General features: G+C 42.6%; 6 non-coding genes across 6 annotated transcripts; all 6 read left to right on the forward strand.

Annotated features, from left to right (window-relative positions):
• Positions 1 to 8,110: 8,110 nt before the first annotated feature.
• LOC135029708 (U1 spliceosomal RNA) lies at positions 8,111 to 8,274 on the forward strand. Its single transcript, XR_010225808.1, has one exon. It is a non-coding gene; the product is annotated as a U1 spliceosomal RNA (small nuclear RNA).
• A 152-nt stretch (positions 8,275 to 8,426) lies between these two features.
• On the forward strand, positions 8,427 to 8,589 carry LOC135029580 (U1 spliceosomal RNA). Its single transcript, XR_010225698.1, has one exon. It is a non-coding gene; the product is annotated as a U1 spliceosomal RNA (small nuclear RNA).
• Positions 8,590 to 9,263: 674 nt separating this feature from the next.
• On the forward strand, positions 9,264 to 9,427 carry LOC135029498 (U1 spliceosomal RNA). The gene has a single exon (XR_010225625.1). It is a non-coding gene; the product is annotated as a U1 spliceosomal RNA (small nuclear RNA).
• Positions 9,428 to 9,577: 150 nt separating this feature from the next.
• On the forward strand, positions 9,578 to 9,741 carry LOC135029537 (U1 spliceosomal RNA). Its single transcript, XR_010225661.1, has one exon. It is a non-coding gene; the product is annotated as a U1 spliceosomal RNA (small nuclear RNA).
• A 10,998-nt stretch (positions 9,742 to 20,739) lies between these two features.
• Positions 20,740 to 20,903, forward strand: LOC135029706 (U1 spliceosomal RNA). Its single transcript, XR_010225806.1, has one exon. It is a non-coding gene; the product is annotated as a U1 spliceosomal RNA (small nuclear RNA).
• A 152-nt stretch (positions 20,904 to 21,055) lies between these two features.
• Positions 21,056 to 21,218, forward strand: LOC135029581 (U1 spliceosomal RNA). Its single transcript, XR_010225699.1, has one exon. It is a non-coding gene; the product is annotated as a U1 spliceosomal RNA (small nuclear RNA).
• The last annotated feature ends 5,585 nt before the right edge of the window (positions 21,219 to 26,803 follow it).

The following is a 26,803-nucleotide window of genomic DNA, read 5'->3' on the forward strand; positions in this document are numbered from 1 at the left end:
CAAATTTGTTATCATAAAAATAAACCCAGAAAATGAAGAGCTGTTTAATCACTCAATTGGATTTTTCTGCCAGCATTTTTCTTTTTCTCTGCAACCCACTGCTAAATTGTGCTTCCTAGCTGTTTTTTTTATAAAATCACTTAATCAAATCTAACTCTGATTACATCAGAGAAGGCCAGGTACCCTACACCATAAGAGGGGGTTTGCAATTTTGACTTGTCTACTTAAATATCACCAAAATCTGATTACAAGGTCAATTACGTCCCTGGGTGGGATTGAACCACCAACCTTTTGATTAATAGCTGAACACACTAACCGATTGCGCCACAGAGACACTTTGCAAAAAGTACATACTGACAAAGATTAATAAGCATTCATCTAGAACGTTTCCTAGAAAAACTTTAAAAAGTCAATAATCTGGAGAGTTTTTGTAAGATGTTTCTTCCAGCAACCAATGAAGAAACACATTGGTACTTTCGCATGATGAGTGAGTGCTTCAGGATCTCTTGCACTTACATGTGCAGCAGAGTACTGCAATGGAAGCATGCTGGGCCCATAACCCAGAGGTAGGCAGATTGAAACTATCCTTTGCTATATGCATTTTTTTTTTGTTCATTAAAGTAATCCAAAACTGGGATTGATATTTTAGCTTTTATTTTTACTTAAAGTACAATAACTTTTACCATTTTAATTTGTTTTAGTGCAAAAGGCATATCAGCAGTCAGCACTAACTGGTGACATGCCATTTGTACAAGTAAGCCATGTGTGACTAATATATAAACATACTTTATTAAATAACACCTCAAACTATCATACCCTGGATTCAAACCTATAACCTGTTGAATTCTAATCAAACACCCTACCCATGGAGCTACTTGATCCTGCATCTTTTCTAACCTCCAAAAACAGATTCAGTTGCATTTTCCAGCGTGTTTTGTTTGCGCCTTTGCAAATGTCTTACATCGACAAACTTATTTAGTACTATTTTGCAAATAGGGTTACATTGTCGCAACATTGTGTTCCCTAATTGCTTGATTTTTTAAATGCAACAATTGATAAAGACACCTGATAATTGCTCTGTGGAGTCTTATTTTGTGTTTTGTGTTTAGTCTTTAGATCTGAATTTGAATGTACTTGTGAACTAACTTAATTTCCTACTTCTAAATTCATTCCTAAATTCACTACTTACATGAATCCTGTAGTTGGGCATTTTGGGACTTCGATTGTGGGCATTGTTTTGTGTCCAGACCAGCAGCAGGTGGTGTGCATTTGCTGGAAAGGCATCGAAGACCTCCGATATGCTGCATCTCCTGATGTGTGTCTCCCTCAAGTGGCTGTCAGCAAATGCCTGCTAGACACCCCATTCCAAGCTGATTGTGACATCATGGAACATGCATCATAGAACAGGCATGCTAAAACATGGGTCTTCAACCTGCGACCCTCCAGCTGCTGTGGAACTACACATCCCAGCATGCCCTGCCTCAGTTTTAGCATACCTTAATAGCAAAACTGTGGCAGGGCATGCTGGGATGTGTAGTTTCACAGCAGCTGGAGGGCCACAGGATGAAGACCCATGTGCTAGAGCCAAGCCGCAGGTACATTGAATGCTAGCAAGCTGAATATTTAAATCCTTTTTGTTCCGCAGCATTCCAATGCGGAAGATTCCATGGAACCAGAGATCCTTCCATTGAGAAGGACATGCTGCCTGGATGACTACACTGTGCAAATTAAATCACGGAGCCAGTTGGCTTGTGGGTGGCTCTGGTGACTGGGTGGTTGGGTGGGTGGTGTGTCGGAAGTGGAGCGCATGCAAATGATTGTGTATCATCCAGCTAGTGAGAGAGAAAACTCATGCAGGAGTGTGCCTGCTTGTCAGTGGGTTATGCACCTTCCCAGACGTTAAATCTACATAGAGCAGCTGGAGGGGACAAGAGCAGGTTTGCAAAATATAGATAGAAGAGCATATATGCTGGCGCATTCTCCATGATTGTGTCAGCTTATGTTTTGGTGCACTGCACTTTCCTCCACTAAGTTTTAGCCATTTTTGTTAAGCTCAAGTGTAGTTGCTTCTCGGCCTTTTGGCTGTGATCTTGTATCGTGGTTGAAGGGTCTGCTGGAGGGAGGGATTGTTTTCTTCATTGGCGAAAGACCAAAGATATTCCAGGATGGAAGGCTTGGGAACACTATCTGTTTTTCAGTTGTGGAAGAGCACAGAGGTCGGATTGGACTACATTCTATAGTAAAGGATATCTTTCTATTTATTGACCCTCCCCTTATATGTGTCTGTGTTACAATAAAGCTTCGGTTTTGTGAATCCCTCACCCTCTTACACTCCACACCCATAGCCTTATTAACTGTTGTATTATTGTATAGTTTAAATGTTTAGTGCAGTTCATGATTTATAGTGTAGGCTGGCCTGTGCTGTAGTTCTGGAACTGTACTATACCGTCAGCATTTGTATTGTGTTTTGGCTGTGCTGCAACACTGTACTTATGTGTGTAAAGTTTATGTATGTTTTTTAATGTCAATAAAAACTGCTTTTTCAAGCCAATATCTGAAAACAATCAATGTTTATCTTTGATGGCAATAAAAGTGGTATGATATTTGATGCTTTTGAAAGGCAATATCTGATATGTCCCCTATCTGGGAACCATATATTAAATGGCTTTTCAGAAAAGGGAGATGGGAGAAGAGCTTTCAGTACTTGTAGGACCGATGCACATAAAGAAGCAAAAAAACATACATAAACATTACACACATAAGTACCGCGTTGCGGCAATGCCAAAACACAATAGAAATGCTGACGGTATAGTACAGTTCAAGAACTACAGCACAGGCCAGCCTACACTATAAATCATGAACTGCACTATACATTTAAACTGTACAATAATACAACAGTTAATAAGGCTATGGGTGTGGAGTGTAAGAGGGTGAGGGAATCACAAGCCCGAAGCTTTATTGAAAGACTGACACATATAAGGGGAGGATTAATAAATAGAAAGACATCCTTTACTATAGAATGTAGTCCAATCCGGTCTTTCAACTCTTCCACAATTGAAAAACGGATAGTGTTCCCAAGCCTTCCATCCTGGAATATCTTTGGTCTTTCGCCAATGAAGAAAGCAATCCCTCCCTCCAGCAGACCCTTCAACCACAATACAAGATCACAGCCAAAAGGCCGAGAAGCAACTACACTTGAGCTTAACAAAAATGGCTAAAACTTAGTGGAGGAAAGTGCAGTGCACCAAAACATAAGCTGACACAATCATGGAGAATGCGCCAGCATATATGCTCTTCTATCTATATTTTGCAAACCTGCTCTTGTCCCCTCCAGCTGCTCTATGTAGATTTAACGTCTGGCAAGGTGCATAACCCACTGACAAGCAGGCACACTCCTGCATGAGTTTTCTCTCTCACTAGCTGGATGATACACAATCATTTGCATGTGCTCCACCTCCGACACACCACCCACCCAACCACCCAGTCACCAGAGCCACCCACAAACCAACTGGCTCCGTGATTTAATTTGCACAGTGTAGTCATCCAGGCAGCATGTCCTTCTCAATGGAAGGATCTCTGGTTCCATGGAATCTTCCGCATTGGAATGCTGCGGAACAAAAAGGATTTAAATATTCAGCTTGCTAGCATTCAATGTACCTGCGGCTTGGCTCTAGCACATGGGTCTTCATCCTGTGGCCCTCCAGCTGCTGTGAAACTACACATCCCAGCATGCCCTGCCACAGTTTTGCTATAAGGTATGCTAAAACTGAGGCAGGGCATGCTGGGATGTGTAGTTCCACAGCAGCTGGAGGGTCGCAGGTTGAAGACCCATGTTTTAGCATGCCTGTTCTATGATGCATGTTCCGTGATGTCACAATCAGCTTGGAATGGGGTGTCTAGCAGGCATTTGCTGACAGCCACTTGAGGGAGACACACATCAGGAGATGCAGCATATCGGAGGTCTTCGATGCCTTTCCAGCAAATGCACACCACCTGCTGCTGGTCTGGACACAAAACAATGCCCACAATCGAAGTCCCAAAATGCCCAACTACAGGATTCATGTAAGTAGTGAATTTAGGAATGAATTTAGAAGTAGGAAATTAAGTTAGTTCACAAGTACATTCAAATTCAGATCTAAAGTCTAGGTAGGCCTCACGTCCTGGCAGCCGCCAGCATTTAAAAATGCCTTGATTAGAGGTACGGAATTAAATGTAGATAAGAAGTAGACACAAAATAAGACTCCGCAGAGCAGTTATCAGGTGTTTTTATCAATTGTTGCATTTAAAAAATCAAGCAATTAGGTTGCAACAATGTAACCCTATTTGCAAAATAGTACTAAATAAGTTTGTCGATGTAAGACATTTGCAAAGGCGCATCCAAAACACGCTGGAAAATGCAACTGAATCTGTTTTTGGAGGCTAAAATAGGAAATGTGCATCGGTCCTACAAGTACTGAAAGCTCTTCTCCCATCTCCCTTTTCTGAAAAGCCATTTAATATATGGTTCCCAGATAGGGGACATATCAGATATTGCCTTTCAAAAGCAGCAAATATCATACCACTTCTATTGCCATCAAAGATAAACATTGATTGTTTTCAGATATTGGATTGAAAAAGCAGTCTTTATTGACATAAAGAAGCAAAAAAACATACATAAACATTACACACATAAGTACTGTGTTGCAGCACAGCCAAAACACAATACAAATGCTGTCGGTATAGTACAGTTCAAGAACTACAGCACAGGTCAGCCTACACTATAAATCATGAACTGCACTATACATTTAAACAATACAATAGTTAATAAGGCTATGGGTGTGGAGTGTAAGAGGGTGACGGAATCACAAGCCCAAAGCTTTATTGAAAGACAGACACATATAAAGGGAGGATTAATAAATACAAAGATACCCTTTACTATAGAATGTAGTCCAATCCGGTCTTTCAACTCTTCCACAACTGAAAAACGGATAGTGTTCCCAAGCCTTCCATCCTGGAATATCTTCAGTCTCTCGCCAATGAAGAAAACAATCCCTCCAGCAGACTCTTCAACCACAATACAATATCACAGCCAAAAGAGCAAGAAGCAACTACACTTGCGTTTAAACAAAATGGCTAAAACTTAGTGGAGGAAAGTGCAGTGCACCAAAACATAAGCTGACACAATCATGGAGAATGCGCCAGCATATATGCTCTTCTGTCTATATTTTCCAAACCTGCTCTTGTCCCCTCCAGTTGCTCCATGTAGATTTGACGTCTGGCAAGGTGCATAACTCACTGACAAGCAGGCACACTCCTACATGAGTTTTCTCTCTCACTAGCTGGATGATACACATTCATTTGCATGTGCTCCACCTCCGACACACCGCCCACCCAACCACCCAGTCACCAGAGCCACCCACAAGCCAACTGGCTCCGTGATTTAATTTGCACAGTGCAGTCATCCAGGCAGCATGTCCTTCTCAATGGAATAATCTCTGGTTCCATGGAATCTTCCGCATTGGAATGCTGCGGAACAAAAAGGATTTAAACATTCAGCTTGCTAGCATTCAATGTACCTGCGGTTTGGTTCTAGCACATGGGTCTTCATCCTGTGGCCCTCCAGCTGCTGTGAAACTACACATCCCAGCATGCCCTGCCACAGTTTTGCTTTTAAGGTATGCTAAAACTGAGGCAGGGCATGCTGGGATATGTAGTTCCACAGCAGCTGGAGGGTCGCAGGTTGAAGACCCATGTTCTAGCATGCCTGTTCTATGATGCATGTTCCGTGATGTCACAATCAGCTTGGAATGGGGTGTCTAGCATGCATTTGCTGACAGCCACTTGAGGCAGACACACATCAGGAGATGCAGCATATCGGAGGTCTTCGATGCCTTTCCAGCAAATGCACACCACCAGCTGCTGGTCTGGACACAAAACAATGCCCACAATTGAAGGCTCAAAATGCCCAACTACAGGATTAATGTAAGTAGTGAATTTAGGAATGAATTTAGAAGTAGGAAATTAAGTTAGTTCACAAGTACATTCAAATTCAGATCTAAAGACTAGGTAGGCCTCACGTCCTGGCAGCACCCAGCATTTAAAAATGCCTTGATTATAGGTAGGGAATTAAATGTAGATAAGAAGTAGACACAAAAGAAGACTCCACAGAGCAATTATCAGGTGTCTTTATCAATTTTTGCATTTAAAAAATCAAGCAATTAGGGAACACAATGTTGCGACAATGTAACCCTATTTGCAAAATAGTACTAAATAAGTTTGTCGATGTAAGACATTTGCAAAGGCGCAAACAAAACACGCTGGAAAATGCAACTGAATCTGTTTTTGGAGGTTAGAATAGATGCAGGATCAAGTAGCTCAATGGGTAGGGTGTTTGATTAGAATTTAACAGGTTTTAGGTTTGAATCCTGGGTATGATAGTTTGAGGTGTTATTTAATAAAGTATGTTTATATATTAGTCACACATGGCTTACTTGTACAAATGGCATGTCACCAGTTAGTGCTGACTGCTGATATGCCATTTACACAAACATGCCATGTGTGACTGTATATGCATTTAAGGAGGGCACCCCTGCAATACCACAAACCATTGAGTGTCAAGTATACTAGATATATCTTCATATCTCATGTGCTTTCTCTGAGACCAATCTTGTTATGCCCCTTCCCCACAAGGCATGCGCCTTTTGTCCATATTGCAAAAATGGGGGGGAGGGCATATAATTCTCTGTCACAGGGCACCAAAAAGTCTAGTTATGGCTCTGGTATGCATTATGTAATCTGGCAGACCATCTCTCCAACACTGGCTGGTTGGAATAGAAATCCGGTTATCTATGTGAGCAAATGACCATCAACGATTTACTCTCAAACACTAAAAAATGGACAAAAATGGTCCCCTAAACAAATTGGTTAAATTTTGGGTTTAACCAATTTGTGTAATGACCATTTTTGACCACTTTTCTAGTGTTTGGGAGCAAATGGTTAATTGACATTTGCTCCTATACATTACCAGATTTTCATTCCAACCATCCAGACTGGATAGATAGCCTGACAGATAATTGTGTAGTGTACGCCCAGGATAACTGTTAGTCATGCTTTATTTTATGGCGGCACATAAATGGGTGGACAGATCCAGGGCAAGCACTGCCCACTCATGCATAGTTGTCAACTGATGTGAAGTTCCAGGGGGCAATCTCAGTTATAAAGGGAAGTATCTGGAAATTGTCCCTAGTTAAAAAAAAAAAAAAAAATTTGATCAACTCCATTTATTTAGTATGATATCCCAGGTGATAGGATGCCGGCAGTCAGAACAACATACTTTATTAAATAACACATCTCAAACTACCATACCCAGGATTCAAACCTATAACCTGTTGAATTCTAATCAAACACCCTACCTATTGAGCTATTTGATCCTGCATAAAAATTGTGAACATTATATGAAGCTATTGGTACTTTGCAAAAAAAAAGAATCAGCATTACAACGCAGCAGATCCATGCAGTTTGCAGCCACACACTAGATGTATCTGCTCAGCCACAATGCTGATTATTTCTTCACAAAGTACAAGGTGAGCTCCAAACAGAATTCTCTAGCTTAGAATTATACCTTTCTTTGCCAAACCTAGAAGTCGGGCCCCCCACCCTGGGATCCCCCAGAGGGAGGCCTGCACCGTCATGCGGCAGGCTTGTCCGTTTTGGAAGCAGGCTGATGGGCAGCCCAGGATTGCTTCAGTCTGGGCTTGGCAGGTCTGGAAACATGAGCTTGCTTTGGGTATGCCTGACCTTGGGTACGCTTTACCTGGAGGATGAAAGGGCCAAGAAAAGTACTTTTAGCCTTCTGCGTGGTAGGAGTCATACTAGGTAGGCAAGCTGTTTTAGCAGTAGCCAGATCAGCTACAATCTTATTGAGGTCTTCTCCAAAAGGAGATTCAACTGAGGCAGCACAAGGGAACTCTCATCTGGGGACAACAACTGCAGGGAGAACACATATTTTCAGATGAACATGGTAGGGCAGAAGGCTGCCTAATACTGAAGCACCCCCAAACAACAAATCAAATGCAACTTACTTGACAGAGATGTGCCTGAGCAACGGCCCTCCCCAGCCCTATCCCAAATCATACTTATTTTGCATAGGAGATACCATGGTCATGAAGATTGTTCTCCCAGGGTTAGGTTCATTCATTGCATTCTGGGTATGCTGACCCCTGTGATTTCCCCAAATGTGGGAAACTCTACTGCATTATTTGTGGTAGTGGGGGACTGTATTTGTGCTTTCCTCTGGTCAGCTCTGGTAAAATTCAGATTTCTTTGTCTCAGATCTTCCTCTAGCCTTGTTCTTCTTTCGAGAGTTCCCTTGTGCTGCCTCAGTTGGATCTCCTTCACTTGACAGGGGGGTGCCCGAGCAGCGACCCTCCCCAGCTCTAGCCCAACTCCTACTTACCTGCCAGGTGAGATACTATGATCATGAAGTTGCTTCTCCCAGGGCAAGGCTCACCCATTGCACTCTGGGTGTGCTGCCCCTGCGATTTCCCCAAATGTGGGAAACTTGACTGCATAATTTGAGTTTTCCCTGGTCGGCTCTCATGTAATTCAGATCTCTTTGTCTCAGGTCTCTCTCCAGCCTAGTTTGCTGTCTGGTTCCACTTCTTTTTTCTTGAGCCCCTCCCTTCTATACCCTTGTGCACTATCCTGACTTCTCCTCCCGTCTGCTTACTTTGTGCCTCCCAATGCACAATGCAAACTACGGGTAGTGCTGCAGGGCCCACACCCTTTTACTTGCTTTACAGAGCAGCTCTGGAGCTGTTACAGTGCCCAGCTGCTGCAAGAAATCAGCTTGAATGCTTCAGGGGCTGGGGAATGGCCAACATGAGCCCCACACCGAAGGAGGGTGGGGGTGCTTAATGCCAACTAGGGGTCATCCAAGCACCACAAAAGGCCTCCATGCCCTGCACGCTCCTTTTCTCTTTTCATATGCAGACAAGGGTTGAAGCCACCTTTGACCCACTGCTTGGATGACATCACCATATTCAAATCCATCTGCTGCAGGCCATCCCCCAGGAATGCTTGCACTAGTTGTTGCATTTGGTTTGTTGTTTGGGGGTGCTTCAGTATTAGGCAGCCTTCTGCCACCCCATGTTCATCTGAAAATATGTGTTCTCCCTGCAGTTGTTGTCCCCAGATGAGAGTTCCCTTGTGCTGCCTCAGTTGAATCTCCTTTACTTGACAGAGATGTGCCTGAGCAGCGGCCCTCCCCAGCCCTATCCCAAATCATACTTATTTTGCATAGGAGATACTATTGTCATGAAGATTGTTTTCCCAGGGTGAGGTTCATTCATTGCATTCTGGGTATGCTGACCCCTGTGATTTCCCCAAATGTGGGAAACTCGACTGCATTATTTGTGGTAGTGGTGGACTGTGTTTGTGCTTTCCTCTGGTCAGCTCTGGTAAAGTCAGATTTCTTTGTCTCAGATCTTCCTCTAGCCTTGTTCTTCTTTTGAGAGTTCCCTTGTGCTGCCTCAGTTGGATCTCCTTCACTTGAAAGGTAGTGCCCGAGCAGCGACCCTCCCCAGCTCTAGCCCAACTCCTACTAACCTGCCAGGTGAGATACTATGATCATGAAGGTGCTTCTCCCAGGGCAAGGCTCACCCATTGCACTCTGGGTGTGCTGCCCCTTGCGATTTCCCCAAATGTGGGAAACTTGACTGCATAATTTGTGTTTCCCCTGGACGGCTCTCGTATAATTCAGATCTCTTTGTCTCAGGTCTCTCTCCAGCCTAGTATGCTGTCTGTTTCCACTTCTCTTTTCTTGAGCCCCTCCCTTCTATAACCTTGTGCACTATCCTGACTTCTCCTCCCGTCTGCTTACTTTGTGCCTTCCAATGCACAATGCAAACTACAGGTAGTGCTGCAGGGCCCACACCCTTTTACTTGCCTTACAGAGCAGCTCTGGAGCTGTTACAGTACCCAGCTGCTGCAAGAAATCAGCTTGAATGCTTCAGGGGCTGGGGCATGGCCAACATGAGCCCCACACCGAAGGAGGGTGGGGGTGTTTAATGCGAACTAGGGGTCATCCAAGCGTCGCAAAAGGCCGCCATGCCCTGCATATCCCTTTTCTCTTTTCATAAGCAGACGAGGGTTGAAGCCAACTTTGACCCACTGCTTGGATGACATCACTTGCTGCCTTTCCAATGAAGCAAGTTTAATTTAGTAATAGGTGAAAAACCATCCCTACAAAGGTGTTAATCAGATACTTGGCTTTGTGGACACTTTTCAGAGAACAAATTAGTTAGCATAAAAATAAAGCCAGAAAATGAAGAGCTGTTTAATCACTCAATTGGATTTTTCTGCAAGCGTATTTCTTTTTCTCTGCAACCCACTGCTAAGTTGTGCTTCCTAGCTGTTCTTTTATAAAATCACTTAATCAAATCTAACTCTGATTACATCAGAGAAGGCCAGGTACCCTACACCATAAGAGGGGGTTTGAAATTTTGACTTGTCTACTTAAAGATCACCAAAATCTGATGACAAGGTCAATAACATCCCTGGGTGGGATTGAACCACCAACCCTTTGGTTAATAACCAAACACACTAACCGATTGCACCACCGAGACACTTTGCAAAAGTACATACTGACAAAGGTTAATAAGCATTCATCTAGAACGTTTCCTAGAAAACTTTAAAAAGTCAATAATCTGGAGAGTTTTTGTAAGATGTTTCTTCCATCAACCAATGAAGAAACGCATTGGTACTTTCCCATGATGAGTGAGTGCTTCAGGATCTCTTGCACTTACATGTGCAGCAGAGTACTGCAATGGAAGCATGCTGGGCCCCTTAACCCAGAGGTAGGCAGATTGAAACTATCCTCTGCTATATGCATTTTTTTTTTTTGTTAATTAAAGTAATCCAAAACTGGGATTGATATTTTTGCTCTTTTATTTTTACTTAAAGTACAATAACTTTTACCATTTTAATTTGTTTTAATAGTATATTGACAGTATTGTTTTCTTTCAAAAATCCACTTAATTTTCTTTACCCTATTATTAAAATGGTAATTGACAAAAACAAACTACATTGTCACCAGAAGAGCAATACAAAATGTACAAGTGATATATTAAAATCATCTTTCCAGCTTGAATTTCAATGATGCATTGGGGCAACGATTTTGTGAGAAACATCTTCACCCTTAAATAAAGATTTTCTTAATTCCTTACCTGTGTGCTAATTAGATATCACCTTGTTTTCACATTAAACAGACTTCCACATGAGAAAGCAGCAAGGATGCAGTGGCGTTAATGTTTCCTGGTGTCAACCTGTATTATTTCAGTAGATATTGAAATGAGGATGCATCTTGCTGCCTTTCCAATGAAGCAAGTTTAATTTAGTAATAGGTGAAAAACCATCCCTACAAAGATGTTAATCAGATACTTGGCTTTGTGGACACTTTTCAGAGAACAAATTTGTTAGCATAAAAATAAAGCCAGAAAATGAAGAGCTGTTTAATCACTCAATTTGATTTTTTTGCCAGCATATTTCTTTTTCTCTGCAAACCACTGCTAAATTGTGCTTCCTAGCTGTTTTTATAAAATCACTGAATCAAATCTAACTCTGATTACATCAGAGAAGGCCAGGTACCCTACACCATAACAGGGGTTTTTGAAATTTTGACTTGTCTACTTAAAGATCACCAAAATCTGATAACAAGGTCAATTACATCCCTGGGTGGGATTGAACCACCAACCTTTTGGTTAATAGCTGTACACACTAACTGATTGCGCCACAGCGACACTTTGTAAAAGTACATACTGACAAAGGCTAATAAGCATTCATCTAGAACGTTTCCTAGAAAAACTTTAAATAGTCAATAATCTGGAGAGTTTTTGTAAGATGTTTCTTCCATCAACCAATGAAGAAACACATTGGTACTTTCCCATGATGAGTGAGTGCTTCAGGATCTCTTGCAATTACATGTGCAGCAGAGTACTGTAATGGAAGCATGCTGGGTCCATAGCCCAGAGGTAGGCAGATTGAAACTATCCTCTGCTATATGCGTTTTTTTTTTGTTAATTAAAGTAATCCAAAACTGGGATTGATATTTTTGCTCTTTTATTTTTACTTAAAGTACAATAACTTTTACCATTTTCATTTGTTTTAATAGTATATTGACAGTATTGTTTTCTTTCAAAAATCCACTTAATTTTCTTTACCCGATTATTAAAATGGTAATTGACAAAAACAAACTACATTGTCACCAGAAGAGCAATACAAAATGTACAAGTGATATATTAAAATCATCTTTCCAGCTTGAATTTCAATGATGCATTGGGGCAACGATTTTGTGAGAAACATCTTCACCCTTAAATAAAGATTTTCTTAATTCCTTACCTGTGTGCTAATTAGATATCACCTTGTTTTCACATTAAACAGACTTCCACATGAGAAAGCACAAAGGATGCAGTGGCGTTAATGTTTCCTGGTGTCAACCTGTATTATTTCAGTAGATATTGAAATGAGGATGCATCTTGCTGCCTTTCCAATGAAGCAAGTTTAATTTAGTAATAGGTTAAAAACCATCCCTACAAATGTGTTAATCAGAAACTTGGCTTTGTGGACACTTTTCAGAGAACAAATTTGTTAGCATAAAAATAAAGCCAGAAAATGAAAAGCTGTTTAATCACTCAATTGGATTTTTTTGCCAGCATATTTCTTTTTCTCTGCAACCCACTGCTAAATTGTGCTTCCTAGCTGTTTTTATAAAATCACTGAATCAAATCTAACTCTGATTACATCAGAGAAGGCCAGGTACCCTACACCATAAGAGGGGGTTTGAAATTTTCACTTGTCTACATAAAGATCACCAAAATCTGATAACAAGGTCAATTACGTCCCTGGGTGGGATTGAACCACCAACCTTTTGGTTTATAGCCTTACACAGTAACTGATTGCGCCACAGCAACACTTTGTAAAAGTCCATACTGACAAAGGCTAATAAGCATTCATCTAGAACGATTCCTAGAAACATTTTAAAAAGTCAATAATGTGGAGAGTTTTTGTAAGATGTTTCTTCCATCAACCAATGAAGAAACACATTGGTACTTTCCCATGATGAGTGAGTGCTTCAGGATCTCTTGCACTTACATGTGCAGCAGAGTACTGTAATGGAAGCATGCTGGGTCCATAACCCAGAGGTAGGCAGATTGAAACTATCCTTTGCTATATGCATTTTTTTTTTGTTCATTAAAGTAATCCAAAACTGGGATTGATATTTTAGCTTTTATTTTTACTTAAAGTACAATAACTTTTACCATTTTAATTTGTTTTAGTGCAAATGGCATATCAGCAGTCAGCACTAACTGGTGACATGCCATTTGTACAAGTAAGCCATGTGTGACTAATATATAAACATGCTTTATTAAATAACACCTCAAACTATCATACCCAGGATTCAAACCTATAACCTGTTGAATTCTAATCAAACACCCTACCCATGGAGCTACTTGATCCTGCATCTTTTCTAACCTCCAAAAACAGATTCAGTTGCATTTTCCAGCGTGTTTTGTTTGCGCCTTTGCAAATGTCTTACATCGACAAACTTATTTAGTACTATTTTGCAAATAGGGTTACATTGTCGCAACATTGTGTTCCCTAATTGCTTGATTTTTTAAATGCAACAATTGATAAAGACACCTGATAATTGCTCTGTGGAGTCTTATTTTGTGTTTTGTGTTTAGTCTTTAGATCTGAATTTGAATGTACTTGTGAACTAACTTAATTTCCTACTTCTAAATTCATTCCTAAATTCACTACTTACATGAATCCTGTAGTTGGGCATTTTGGGACTTCGATTGTGGGCATTGTTTTGTGTCCAGACCAGCAGCAGGTGGTGTGCATTTGCTGGAAAGGCATCGAAGACCTCCGATATGCTGCATCTCCTGATGTGTGTCTCCCTCAAGTGGCTGTCAGCAAATGCCTGCTAGACACCCCATTCCAAGCTGATTGTGACATCATGGAACATGCATCATAGAACAGGCATGCTAAAACATGGGTCTTCAACCTGCGACCCTCCAGCTGCTGTGGAACTACACATCCCAGCATGCCCTGCCTCAGTTTTAGCATACCTTAATAGCAAAACTGTGGCAGGGCATGCTGGGATGTGTAGTTTCACAGCAGCTGGAGGGCCACAGGATGAAGACCCATGTGCTAGAGCCAAGCCGCAGGTACATTGAATGCTAGCAAGCTGAATATTTAAATCCTTTTTGTTCCGCAGCATTCCAATGCGGAAGATTCCATGGAACCAGAGATCCTTCCATTGAGAAGGACATGCTGCCTGGATGACTACACTGTGCAAATTAAATCACGGAGCCAGTTGGCTTGTGGGTGGCTCTGGTGACTGGGTGGTTGGGTGGGTGGTGTGTCGGAAGTGGAGCGCATGCAAATGATTGTGTATCATCCAGCTAGTGAGAGAGAAAACTCATGCAGGAGTGTTCCTGCTTGTCAGTGGGTTATGCACCTTGCCAGACGTTAAATCTACATAGAGCAGCTGGAGGGGACAAGAGCAGGTTTGCAAAATATAGATAGAAGAGCATATATGCTGGCGCATTCTCCATGATTGTGTCAGCTTATGTTTTGGTGCACTGCACTTTCCTCCACTAAGTTTTAGCCATTTTTGTTAAGCTCAAGTGTAGTTGCTTCTCGGCCTTTTGGCTGTGATCTTGTATCGTGGTTGAAGGGTCTGCTGGAGGGAGGGATTGTTTTCTTCATTGGCGAAAGACCAAAGATATTCCAGGATGGAAGGCTTGGGAACACTATCTGTTTTTCAGTTGTGGAAGAGCACAGAGGTCGGATTGGACTACATTCTATAGTAAAGGATATCTTTCTATTTATTGACCCTCCCCTTATATGTGTCTGTGTTACAATAAAGCTTCAGTTTTGTGAATCCCTCACCCTCTTACACTCCACACCCATAGCCTTATTAACTGTTGTATTATTGTATACTTTAAATGTATAGTGCAGTTCATGATTTATAGTGTAGACTGGCCTGTGCTGTAGTTCTTGAACTGTACTATACCGTCAGCATTTGTATTGTGTTTTGGCTGTGCTGCAACACTGTATTTATGTGTGCAATGTTTATGTATGTTTTTTTTTTATGTCAATAAAGACTGCTTTTTCAAGCCAATATCTGAAAACAATCAATGTTTATCTTTGATGGCAATAAAAGTGGTATGATATTTGATGCTTTTGAAATCCAATATCTGATATGTCCCCTATCTGGGAACCATATATTAAATGGCTTTTCAGAAAAGGGAGATGGGAGAAGAGCTTTCATTACTTGTAGGACCGATGCACATAAAGAAGCAAAAAAACATACATAAACATTACACACATAAGTACCCGCGTTGCGGCACAGCCAAAACACAATAGAAATGCTGATGGTATAGTACAGTTCAAGAACTACAGCACAGGCCAGCCTACACTATAAATCATGAACTGCACTATACATTTAAACTGTACAATAATACAACAGTTAATAAGGCTATGGGTGTGGAGTGTAAGAGGGTGAGGGAATCACAAGCCCGAAGCTTTATTGAAAGACTGACACATATAAGGGGAGGTTTAATAAATAGAAAGACATCCTTTACTATAGAATGTAGTCCAATCCGACCTCTGTGCTCTTCCACAACTGAAAAACAGATAGTGTTCCCAAGCCTTCCATCCTGGAATATCTTTGGTCTTTCGCCAATGAAGAAAGCAATCCCTCCCTCCAGCAGACCCTTCAACCACAATACAAGATCACAGCCAAAAGGCCGAGAAGCAACTACACTTGAGCTTAACAAAAATGGCTAAAACTTAGTGGAGGAAAGTGCAGTGCACCAAAACATAAGCTGACACAATCATGGAGAATGCGCCAGCATATATGCTCTTCTATCTATATTTTGCAAACATGCTCTTGTCCCCTCCAGCTGCTCTATGTAGATTTAACGTCTGGCAAGGTGCATAACCCACTGACAAGCAGGCACACTCCTGCATGAGTTTTCACTCTCACTAGCTGGATGATACACAATCATTTGCATGTGCTCCACCTCCGACACACCACCCACCCAACCACCCAGTCACCAGAGCCACCCACAAACCAACTGGCTCCGTGATTTAATTTGCACAGTGTAGTCATCCAGGCAGCATGTCCTTCTCAATGGAAGGATCTCTGGTTCCATGGAATCTTCCGCATTGGAATGCTGCGGAACAAAAAGTATTTAAATATTCAGCTTGCTAGCATTCAATGTACCTGCGGCTTGGCTCTAGCACATGGGTCTTCATCCTGTGGCCCTCCAGCTGCTGTGAAACTACACATCCCAGCACGCCCTGCCACAGTTTTGCTATAAGGTATGCTAAAACTGAGGCAGGGCATGCTGGGATGTGTAGTTCCACAGCAGCTGGAGGGTCGCAGGTTGAAGACCCATGTTTTAGCATGCCTGTTCTATGATGCATGTTCCGTGATGTCACAATCAGCTTGGAATGGGGTGTCTAGCAGGCATTTGCTGACAGCCACTTGAGGGAGACACACATCAGGAGATGCAGCATATCGGAGGTCTTCGATGCCTTTCCAGCAAATGCACACCACCTGCTGCTGGTCTGGACACAAAACAATGCCCACAATCGAAGTCCCAAAATGCCCAACTTCAGGATTCATGTAAGTAGTGAATTTAGGAATGAATTTAGAAGTAGGAAATTAAGTTAGTTCACAAGTACATTCAAATTCAGATCTAAAGTCTAGGTAGGCCTCACGTCCTGGCAGCCGCCAGCATTTAAAAATGCCTTGATTAGAGGTACGGAATTAAATGTAGATAAGAAGTAGACACAAAATAAGACTCCGCAGAGCAGTTATCAGGTGTTTTTATCAATTGTTGCATTTAAAAAATCAAGCAATTAGGGAACACAATGTTGCAACAATGTAACCCTATTTGCAAAATAGTACTAAATAAGTTTGTCGATGTAAGACATTTGCAAAGGCGCATCCAAAACACGCTGGAAAATGCAACTGAATCTGTTTTTGGAGGCTAGAATAGGAAATGTGCATCGGTCCTACAAGTACTGAAAGCTCTTCTCCCATCTCCCTTTTCTGAAAAGCCATTTAATATATGGTTCCCAGATAGGGGACATATCAGATATTGCCTTTCAAAGGCAGCAAATATCATACCACTTCTATTGCCATCAAAGATAAACATTGATTGTTTTCAGATATTGGATTGAAAAAGCAGTCTTTATTGACATAAAGAAGCAAAAAAACATACATAAACATTACACACATAAGTACTGTGTTGCAGCACAGCCAAAACACAATACAAATGCTGTCGGTATAGTACAGTTCAAGAACTACAGTACAGGTCAGCCTACACTATAAATCATGAACTGCACTATACATTTAAACAATACAATAGTTAATAAGGCTATGGGTGTGGAGTGTAAGAGGGTGACGGAATCACAAGCCCAAAGCTTTATTGAAAGACAGACACATATAAAGGGAGGATTAATAAATACAAAGATACCCTTTACTATAGAATGTAGTCCAATCCGGTTTTTCAACTCTTCCACAACTGAAAAACGGATAGTGTTCCCAAGCCTTCCATCCTGGAATATCTTCAGTCTCTCGCCAATGAAGAAAACAATCCCTCCAGCAGACTCTTCAACCACAATACAATATCACAGCCAAAAGAGCGAGAAGCAACTACACTTGCGTTTAAACAAAATGGCTAAAACTTAGTGGAGGAAAGTGCAGTGCACCAAAACATAAGCTGACACAATCATGGAGAATGCGCCAGCATATATGCTCTTCTGTGTATATTTTCCAAACCTGCTCTTGTCCCCTCCAGTTGCTCCATGTAGATTTGACGTCTGGCAAGGTGCATAACTCACTGACAAGCAGGCACACTCCTGCATGAGTTTTCTCTCTCACTAGCTGGATGATACACATTCATTTGCATGTGCTCCACCTCCGACACACCGCCCACCCAACCACCCAGTCACCAGAGCCACCCACAAGCCAACTGGCTCCGTGATTTAATTTGCACAGTGCAGTCATCCAGGCAGCATGTCCTTCTCAATGGAATAATCTCTGGTTCCATGGAATCTTCCGCATTGGAATGCTGCGGAACAAAAAGGATTTAAACATTCAGCTTGCTAGCATTCAATGTACCTGCGGTTTGGTTCTAGCACATGGGTCTTCATCCTGTGGCCCTCCAGCTGCTGTGAAACTACACATCCCAGCATGCCCTGCCACAGTTTTGCTATTAAGGTATGCTAAAACTGAGGCAGGGCATGCTGGGATATGTAGTTCCACAGCAGCTGGAGGGTCGCAGGTTGAAGACCCATGTTCTAGCATGCCTGTTCTATGATGCATGTTCCGTGATGTCACAATCAGCTTGGAATGGGGTGTCTAGCATGCATTTGCTGACAGCCACTTGAGGCAGACACACATCAGGAGATGCAGCATATCGGAGGTCTTCGATGCCTTTCCAGCAAATGCACACCACCAGCTGCTGGTCTGGACACAAAACAATGCCCACAATTGAAGGCTCAAAATGCCCAACTACAGGATTAATGTAAGTAGTGAATTTAGGAATGAGTTTAGAAGTAGGAAATTAAGTTAGTTCACAAGTACATTCAAATTCAGATCTAAAGACTAGGTAGGCCTCACGTCCTGGCAGCACCCAGCATTTAAAAATGCCTTGATTATAGGTAGGGAATTAAATGTAGATAAGAAGTAGACACAAAAGAAGACTCCACAGAGCAATTATCAGGTGTCTTTATCAATTTTTGCATTTAAAAAATCAAGCAATTAGGGAACACAATGTTGCGACAATGTAACCCTATTTGCAAAATAGTACTAAATAAGTTTGTCGATGTAAGACATTTGCAAAGGCGCAAACAAAACACGCTGGAAAATGCAACTGAATCTGTTTTTGGAGGTTAGAATAGATGCAGGATCAAGTAGCTCAATGGGTAGGGTGTTTGATTAGAATTTAACAGGTTATAGGTTTGAATCCTGGGTATGATAGTTTGAGGTGTTATTTAATAAAGTATGTTTATATATTAGTCACACATGGCTTACTTGTACAAATGGCATGTCACCAGTTAGTGCTGACTGCTGATATGCCATTTACACAAACATGCCATGTGTGACTGTATATGCATTTAAGGAGGGCACCCCTGCAATACCACAAACCATTGAGTGTCAAGTATACTAGATATATCTTCATATCTCATGTGCTTTCTCTGAGACCAATCTTGTTATGCCCCTTCCCCACAAGGCATGCGCCTTTTGTCCATATTGCAAAAATGGGGGGGAGGGCATATAATTCTCTGTCACAGGGCACCAAAAAGTCTAGTTATGGCTCTGGTATGCATTATGTAATCTGGCAGACCATCTCTCCAACACTGGCTGGTTGGAATAGAAATCCGGTTATCTATGTGAGCAAATGACCATCAACGATTTACTCTCAAACACTAAAAAATGGACAAAAATGGTCCCCTAAACAAATTGGTTAAATTTTGGGTTTAACCAATTTGTGTAATGACCATTTTTGACCACTTTTCTAGTGTTTGGGAGCAAATGGTTAATTGACATTTGCTCCTATACATTACCAGATTTTCATTCCATCCATCCAGACTGGATAGATAGCCTGACAGATAATTGTGTAGTGTACGCCCAGGATAACTGTTAGTCATGCTTTATTTTATGGCGGCACATAAATGGGTGGACAGATCCAGGGCAAGCACTGCCCACTCATGCATAGTTGTCAACTGATGTGAAGTTCCAGGGGGCAATCTCAGTTATAAAGAGAAGTATCTGGAAATTGTCCCTAGTTAAAAAAAAAAAAAAAAAAAATTTTATCAACTCCATTTATTTAGTATGATATCCCAGGTGATAGGATGCCGGCAGTCAGAACAACATACTTTATTAAATAACACATCTCAAACTACCATACCCAGGATTCAAACCTATAACCTGTTGAATTCTAATCAAACACCCTACCTATTGAGCTATTTGATCCTGCATAAAAATTGTGAACATTATATGAAGCTATTGGTACTTTGCAAAAAAAAAGAATCAGCATTACAACGCAGCAGATCCATGCAGTTTGCAGCCACACACTACATGTATCTGCTCAGCCACAATGCTGATTATTTCTTCACAAAGTACAAGGTGAGCTCCAAACAGAATTCTCTAGCTTAGAATTATACCTTTCTTTGCCAAACCTAGAAGTCGGGCCCCCCACCCTGGGATCCCCCAGAGGGAGGCCTGCACCGTCATGCGGCAGGCTTGTCCGTTTTGGAAGCAGGCTGATGGGCAGCCCAGGATTGCTTCAGTCTGGGCTTGGCAGGTCTGGAAACATGAGCTTGCTTTGGGTATGCCTGACCTTGGGTACGCTTTACCTGGAGGATGAAAGGGCCAAGAAAAGTACTTTTAGCCTTCTGCGTGGTAGGAGTCATACTAGGTAGGCAAGCTGTTTTAGCAGTAGCCAGATCAGCTACAATCTTATTGAGGTCTTCTCCAAAAGGAGATTCAACTGAGGCAGCACAAGGGAACTCTCATCTGGGGACAACAACTGCAGGGAGAACACATATTTTCAGATGAACATGGTAGGGCAGAAGGCTGCCTAATACTGAAGCACCCCCAAACAACAAATCAAATGCAACTTACTTGACAGAGATGTGCCTGAGCAACGGCCCTCCCCAGCCCTATCCCAAATCATACTTATTTTGCATAGGAGATACCATGGTCATGAAGATTGTTCTCCCAGGGTTAGGTTCATTCATTGCATTCTGGGTATGCTGACCCCTGTGATTTCCCCAAATGTGGGAAACTCGACTGCATTATTTGTGGTAGTGGGGGATTGTGTTTGTGCTTTCCTCTGGTCAGCTCTGGTAAAAGTCAGATTTCTTTGTCTCAGATCTTCCTCTAGCCTTGTTCTTCTTTCGAGAGTTCCCTTGTGCTGCCTCAGTTGGATCTCCTTCACTTGACAGGGGGGTGCCCGAGCAGCGACCCTCCCCAGCTCTAGCCCAACTCCTACTTACCTGCCAGGTGAGATACTATGATCATGAAGTTGCTTCTCCCAGGGCAAGGCTCACCCATTGCACTCTGGGTGTGCTGCCCCTGCGATTTCCCCAAATGTGGGAAACTTGACTGCATAATTTGAGTTTTCCCTGGTCGGCTCTCATGTAATTCAGATCTCTTTGTCTCAGGTCTCTCTCCAGCCTAGTTTGCTGTCTGGTTCCACTTCTTTTTTCTTGAGCCCCTCCCTTCTATACCCTTGTGCACTATCCTGACTTCTCCTCCCGTCTGCTTACTTTGTGCCTCCCAATGCACAATGCAAACTACGGGTAGTGCTGCAGGGCCCACACCCTTTTACTTGCTTTACAGAGCAGCTCTGGAGCTGTTACAGTGCCCAGCTGCTGCAAGAAATCAGCTTGAATGCTTCAGGGGCTGGGGAATGGCCAACATGAGCCCCACACCGAAGGAGGGTGGGGGTGCTTAATGCGAACTAGGGGTCATCCAAGCACCACAAAAGGCCTCCATGCCCTGCACGCTCCTTTTCTCTTTTCATATGCAGACGAGGGTTGAAGCCAACTTTGACCCACTGCTTGGATGACATCACCATATTCAAATCCATCTGCTGCAGGCCATCCCCCAGGAATGCTTGCACTAGTTGTTGCATTTGGTTTGTTGTTTGGGGGTGCTTCAGTATTAGGCAGCCTTCTGCCACCCCATTTTCATCTGAAAATATGTGTTCTCCCTGCAGTTGTTGTCCCCAGATGAGAGTTCCCTTGTGCTGCCTCAGTTGAATCTCCTTTACTTGACAGAGATGTGCCTGAGCAACGGCCCTCCCCAGCCCTATCCCAAATCATACTTATTTTGCATAGGAGATACTATTGTCATGAAGATTGTTCTCCCAGATTTAATTAAGTGATTTTATAAAAAACAGCTAGGAAGCACAATTTAGCAGTGGGTTGCAGAGAAAAAAATAACATTTTAAACCTACCGGTAAATTTTTTTTCTCGTAGTCCGTAGAGGATGATGGGGACTCCGTAAGGACCATGGGGGATAGACGGGCTCCGCAGCAGACATGGGCACTTTAAGAAAGACTTTAGATCTGGGTGTGCACTGGCTCCTCCCTCTATGCCCCTCCTCCATACCTCAGTTAGAGAAACTGTGCCCAGAGGAGACGGACAGTACGAGGAAAGGATTTTTGTTAATCCAAGGTCAAGATTCATACCAGCCACACCAATCACACCGTATAACTTGTGATATACTACCCAGTTAACAGTATGAAAACAACATAGCATCAGTCCAAGACCGATGAAAACTAACATATAACCCTTATGTAAGCAATAACTATATACAAGTCTTGCAGAAGTAGTCCGCACTTGGGACGGGCACCCAGCATCCTCTACGGACTACGAGAAAAAGATTTACCGGTAGGTTTAAAATCTTATTTTCTCTTACGTCCTAAAAGATGCTGGGGACTCCGTAAGGACCATGGGGATTATACCAAAGCTCCCAAACGGGCTCCTGCGGATGACTCTGCAGCACCGATTGAGCAAACAGGAGGTCCTCCTCAGCCAGGGTATCAAACTTATAGAACTTTGCAAAGGTGTTTGAACCCGACCAAGTAGCAGCTCGGCACAGCTGTAGTGCCGAGACCCCCGGGCAGCTGCCCAAGAAGAGCCCACCTTCCTAGTGGAATGGGCCTTGACTGAATTAGGCAACGGCAATCCCGCCATAGAATGCGCCTGCTGAATCGTGTTACAGATCCAGAGAGCAATAGTCTGATTTGAAGCAGGGGTGCCAATCTTGTTGGCTGCATACAGGACAAACAGTGCTTCTGTTTTTCTGACTCTAGCCGTTCTGGCCACGTAAATTTTCAAAGCCCTGACCACATCAAGGGACTCGGAATCCTCCAAGTCACGCGTAGCCACAGGCACCACAATAGGTTGGTTCATATGAAAGGATGAGTCCACTTTTAGCAGGAATTGAGGACGGGTCTGCAATTCCGCTCTATCCATATGGAAAACCAGATAGGGGATTTTATGTGATAAAGCTGCTAATTCCGACACTCGCCTAGCGGAAGCCAAGGCTAATAACATGACCACCTTCCAAGTGAGATATTTAAACTCCACCATTTTAAGTGGTTCAAACCATAACCTTAACACCACGTTAAGGTCCCAAGGGACCACCGGAGGTACAAAAGGAGGCTGAATATGCAGTACTCCCTTCACAAAAGTTTGTACTTACTTCAGGAATAGAGGCCAATTCCTTTTGAAAGAAAATGGATAAGGCCAAAATCTGAACCTTAATAGAGCCTAATTTTAGGCCCAAATTCACTCCAGTTTGTAGGAAGTGAAGGAAGTGGCCCAGGTGGAATTCTTACGTATGAGCATTCCTGGCCTCACACAAAGAAACATATTTTCGCCATATACAGTGATAATGTTTAGATGTCACGTCCTTCCTAGCCTTTATTAGCGTAGGAATGACCTCATCTGGAATACCCTTTTCCGCTAGGATCCGGCGTTCAACCGCCATGCCGTCAAACGCAGCCGCGGTAAGTCTTGGAACAGACAGGGCCCCTGTTGCAACAGGTCCTGTCTTAGAGGAAGTGGCCACGGATCTTCTGTGAGCATTTCCTGCAGATCTGGATACCAGGTCCTTCGCGGCCAATCTGGAACAATGAGAATTGTTCTTACTCCTCTTTTTCTTACTATTATCAACACCTTGGGTATGAGAGGTAGAGGAGGAAATACATAGACCGACCGGAACACCCACGGTGTCACTAGGGCGTCTACAGCTACTGCCCGAGGGTCTCTTGACCTGTTGCAATACCTCTGTAGCTTTTTGTTGAGGCGGGACGCCATCATGTCTATCTGGAACAGTCCCCACCGACTTGCAATCTGTGCGAAGACTTCCTGATGGAGTCCCCACTCTCCTGGATGTAGGTCGTGTCTGCTGAGGAAGTCTGCATCCCAGTTGTCCACTCCCGGAATGAACACTGCTGACAGTGCGCTTTGATAAAGCTAAATATTTATCTTATTTAAAACCCTTTGTGAGGTCTAAGAACACTGTACGCTATTTGCGTATGGAGTACCGTAAGGGTACGCTCGTTGCGTAACAATCGCTTAGCCGTGGTCGAGACGCTCAAGCGTCACGTTCGCTCACGGCCAAGAGATCACAGGCAGGCACGCTATTGGCTGCTGACTAACGTAATGGTTCACTATAGCGTAACGGACGCTGTATCGGGAGCGGGCTGCTCGAGCGATACAGACGCTCACGAGAATACGCTGTTGGTATCGGGCACACTTATAGGTGAGCGACTACCGTAATGCTACGCTATCAGCGTAGTGGACGCTCGAGACCACGAGGAGATCACGAGCGGCGCCGACGCTCACAATGTTAAACCTTTATGTCTAAACCACAAACAATGTAATTTGCTGTAAAACCTTAGTGTAGAGATAGGGTGTAAATGCAACACTGTATAACCTTATTAACTCAAAAGCTGTTCGAGCGTCACCGACGCTCTGAGAATACTTAACACTATAAGAAATACACAAATACCGTGCTTAGGGTCCAACGCCTAATATATATATTATGAATGTTATACTTGCAAAAGAATTAATACAATACAAGTCATACACTACAATATAACATAGACTAACTAACCAGGTAACTACACAGTAAATACAATACAAGTACGTTTAAGAGAAAATGAGAGAAAGAGAAGAGAGAGAGAGAAAGATATGGCCCATAATAACAAGAAAAGACAATATGATTACGGAGAAAACTTACGCACAAAGGAAACGATCGCATGCGCCTCTGGACATCCAGCTCCCGATTTTCAGCAATGATAACCGATGAAGAGTGAGTGCTGGATGTGATCGGCCTGTCTATTTATGCCCCACACACAATACAATTCAATGGTCCCTACAATCTCATTGTTCATTGGACACAGGAATTCGTCTTCGCATTATAACAAAAGGTCATAGGTTGATTCATACAGGTGGGCTGTGACTATTTCCAACAGCTCAGGTGGGAGGGAAACTGGGTTTCCCGCCGCATGGATAAGTAAGTGCAAATACAGTAAATGTTCATAAACTTCTTATGTCCATAACTATTCGCACGAGCGATTGATCCGCTTCAAACCAACACCGGAATATTGCTAATTAAATACTCTTCCGATGGATACTAAACACCACTGTATTACTCCTGTCTGACCCTTCGTATCAAACAATGAGGGATCTCTCTGTCCAGGAACATACTACATTAACTAAACTTTCAGAATCTATCAAAGGGACCATAATCTACAAAATGCATTATATGGTGAAAATATGTAACGAAAGAGTCGCCCGCTAGACGCACACAATCTCTACCGTAAATGTGCATACCGTGCGCCTGCGGGTGCCCGCAACAGCGAGTATGCGCACGCACGGTAGAGCGCACGCATGCGCAGCAGGGACACATATGAGGTGCAAATATGGCAGTGTGCATCGTGATATTTTTCTGACTTTGACAGTCCACCCTTTGGCAGTCAACAATAACTGCCACTTCCTAAAACATTTCAAAAAGAGAAAAATATATGTCAGGGGTTAATACATTTACATGGTTGGGTAGGGGAGGAGAGGAGAAGGTAGGAAAAGGGTATGACCTAGTGAGATAGCAGAAGCATGTGTGTATGAATCCATGTTTGGGGGGTCATGTATCATCGTGCCGTACGTGTTTTAAATCAAGCTTTGAGGTATTGCGAAGTATACATTTGAATTCCTTCTTATCCCGTGGTACGGGTCTGTGGATGGGCTGTCAAACTTTACCGAGCTTTTTTCGGATTTTGGTTGTAACAAAAATGGGGAGCACATTTTAGTTGATGATACATGAATGGGGGAATATGTGATTGCTGATATCTATGCCTGTATTCCCTATACTATGTGTGTAATTACCTGAAGGTTGTAGAGATGAAGAAAATACATAGTTACGGTAAATGCAGTGGTATTCTATGTCAGGTTAATGAACATTCGTCGATTGAGGTCTTGTTTGGTGTCTGTTGAATGCAGTCTTCTTTGTGCTTTTGCCCATAAGGTGCGAGCAAAAAGCTTTGTCAATGTCCATAGATTTACAAAAGTGTTGGGCTAGAGTAATTTTAAAATTTCTAGGGAAACTGGGGATCTATGGCATAGTTCATCAAAAATCTGTGTATAAGGTTGTCAAAACTTCTTCTTTAATCCATCTGTTGTCTGTATATCGGCTCATCAAATTCCTCGTCCAAGTGGGTCTTTTTACCTCAGAGGAAAACGGAAAAACAGGTGAAAGAAACGGACCGTAGAAATCGCATTACAATTTCCTCACTCCTTAAACTCATCACCCTGGTACTTCGTTTGCACTTCGTTAAAGCCTGACCGCATCTAAATATCAAGCCAATCGTTATGATAACACCTAAGATACATAGGAGAAACTTCCCTACATCCATTATAACTCCTTGAGCCCATTCTCCTAAACCGGAGAACCAATTTTGCGGGTTCAACCATGACACCCAACTAGTCAGCTCATTACTCACAGCAGCAAGGGTGAGATTGTGTCTCCTGCGAAATTCCCACTTCAATTGGAGAATATCGTCCATCTTTTGGTCTATGACCTCGACCGGGTCCTCGGTACTATTCGTTATATATGTGCAGCATTTCACGCCGTACTGCGTTGCCAGTGTGACACAATATCCACCTGTTACTGCTGTGAGATAATTGAGAATCATTCTATGCTGAACTAGTTCTGTTTTAT

This window comes from Pseudophryne corroboree, unplaced genomic scaffold (genome assembly GCF_028390025.1).
Source record: "Pseudophryne corroboree isolate aPseCor3 unplaced genomic scaffold, aPseCor3.hap2 scaffold_490, whole genome shotgun sequence".
NCBI classification, from domain to species: domain Eukaryota; kingdom Metazoa; phylum Chordata; class Amphibia; order Anura; family Myobatrachidae; genus Pseudophryne; species Pseudophryne corroboree.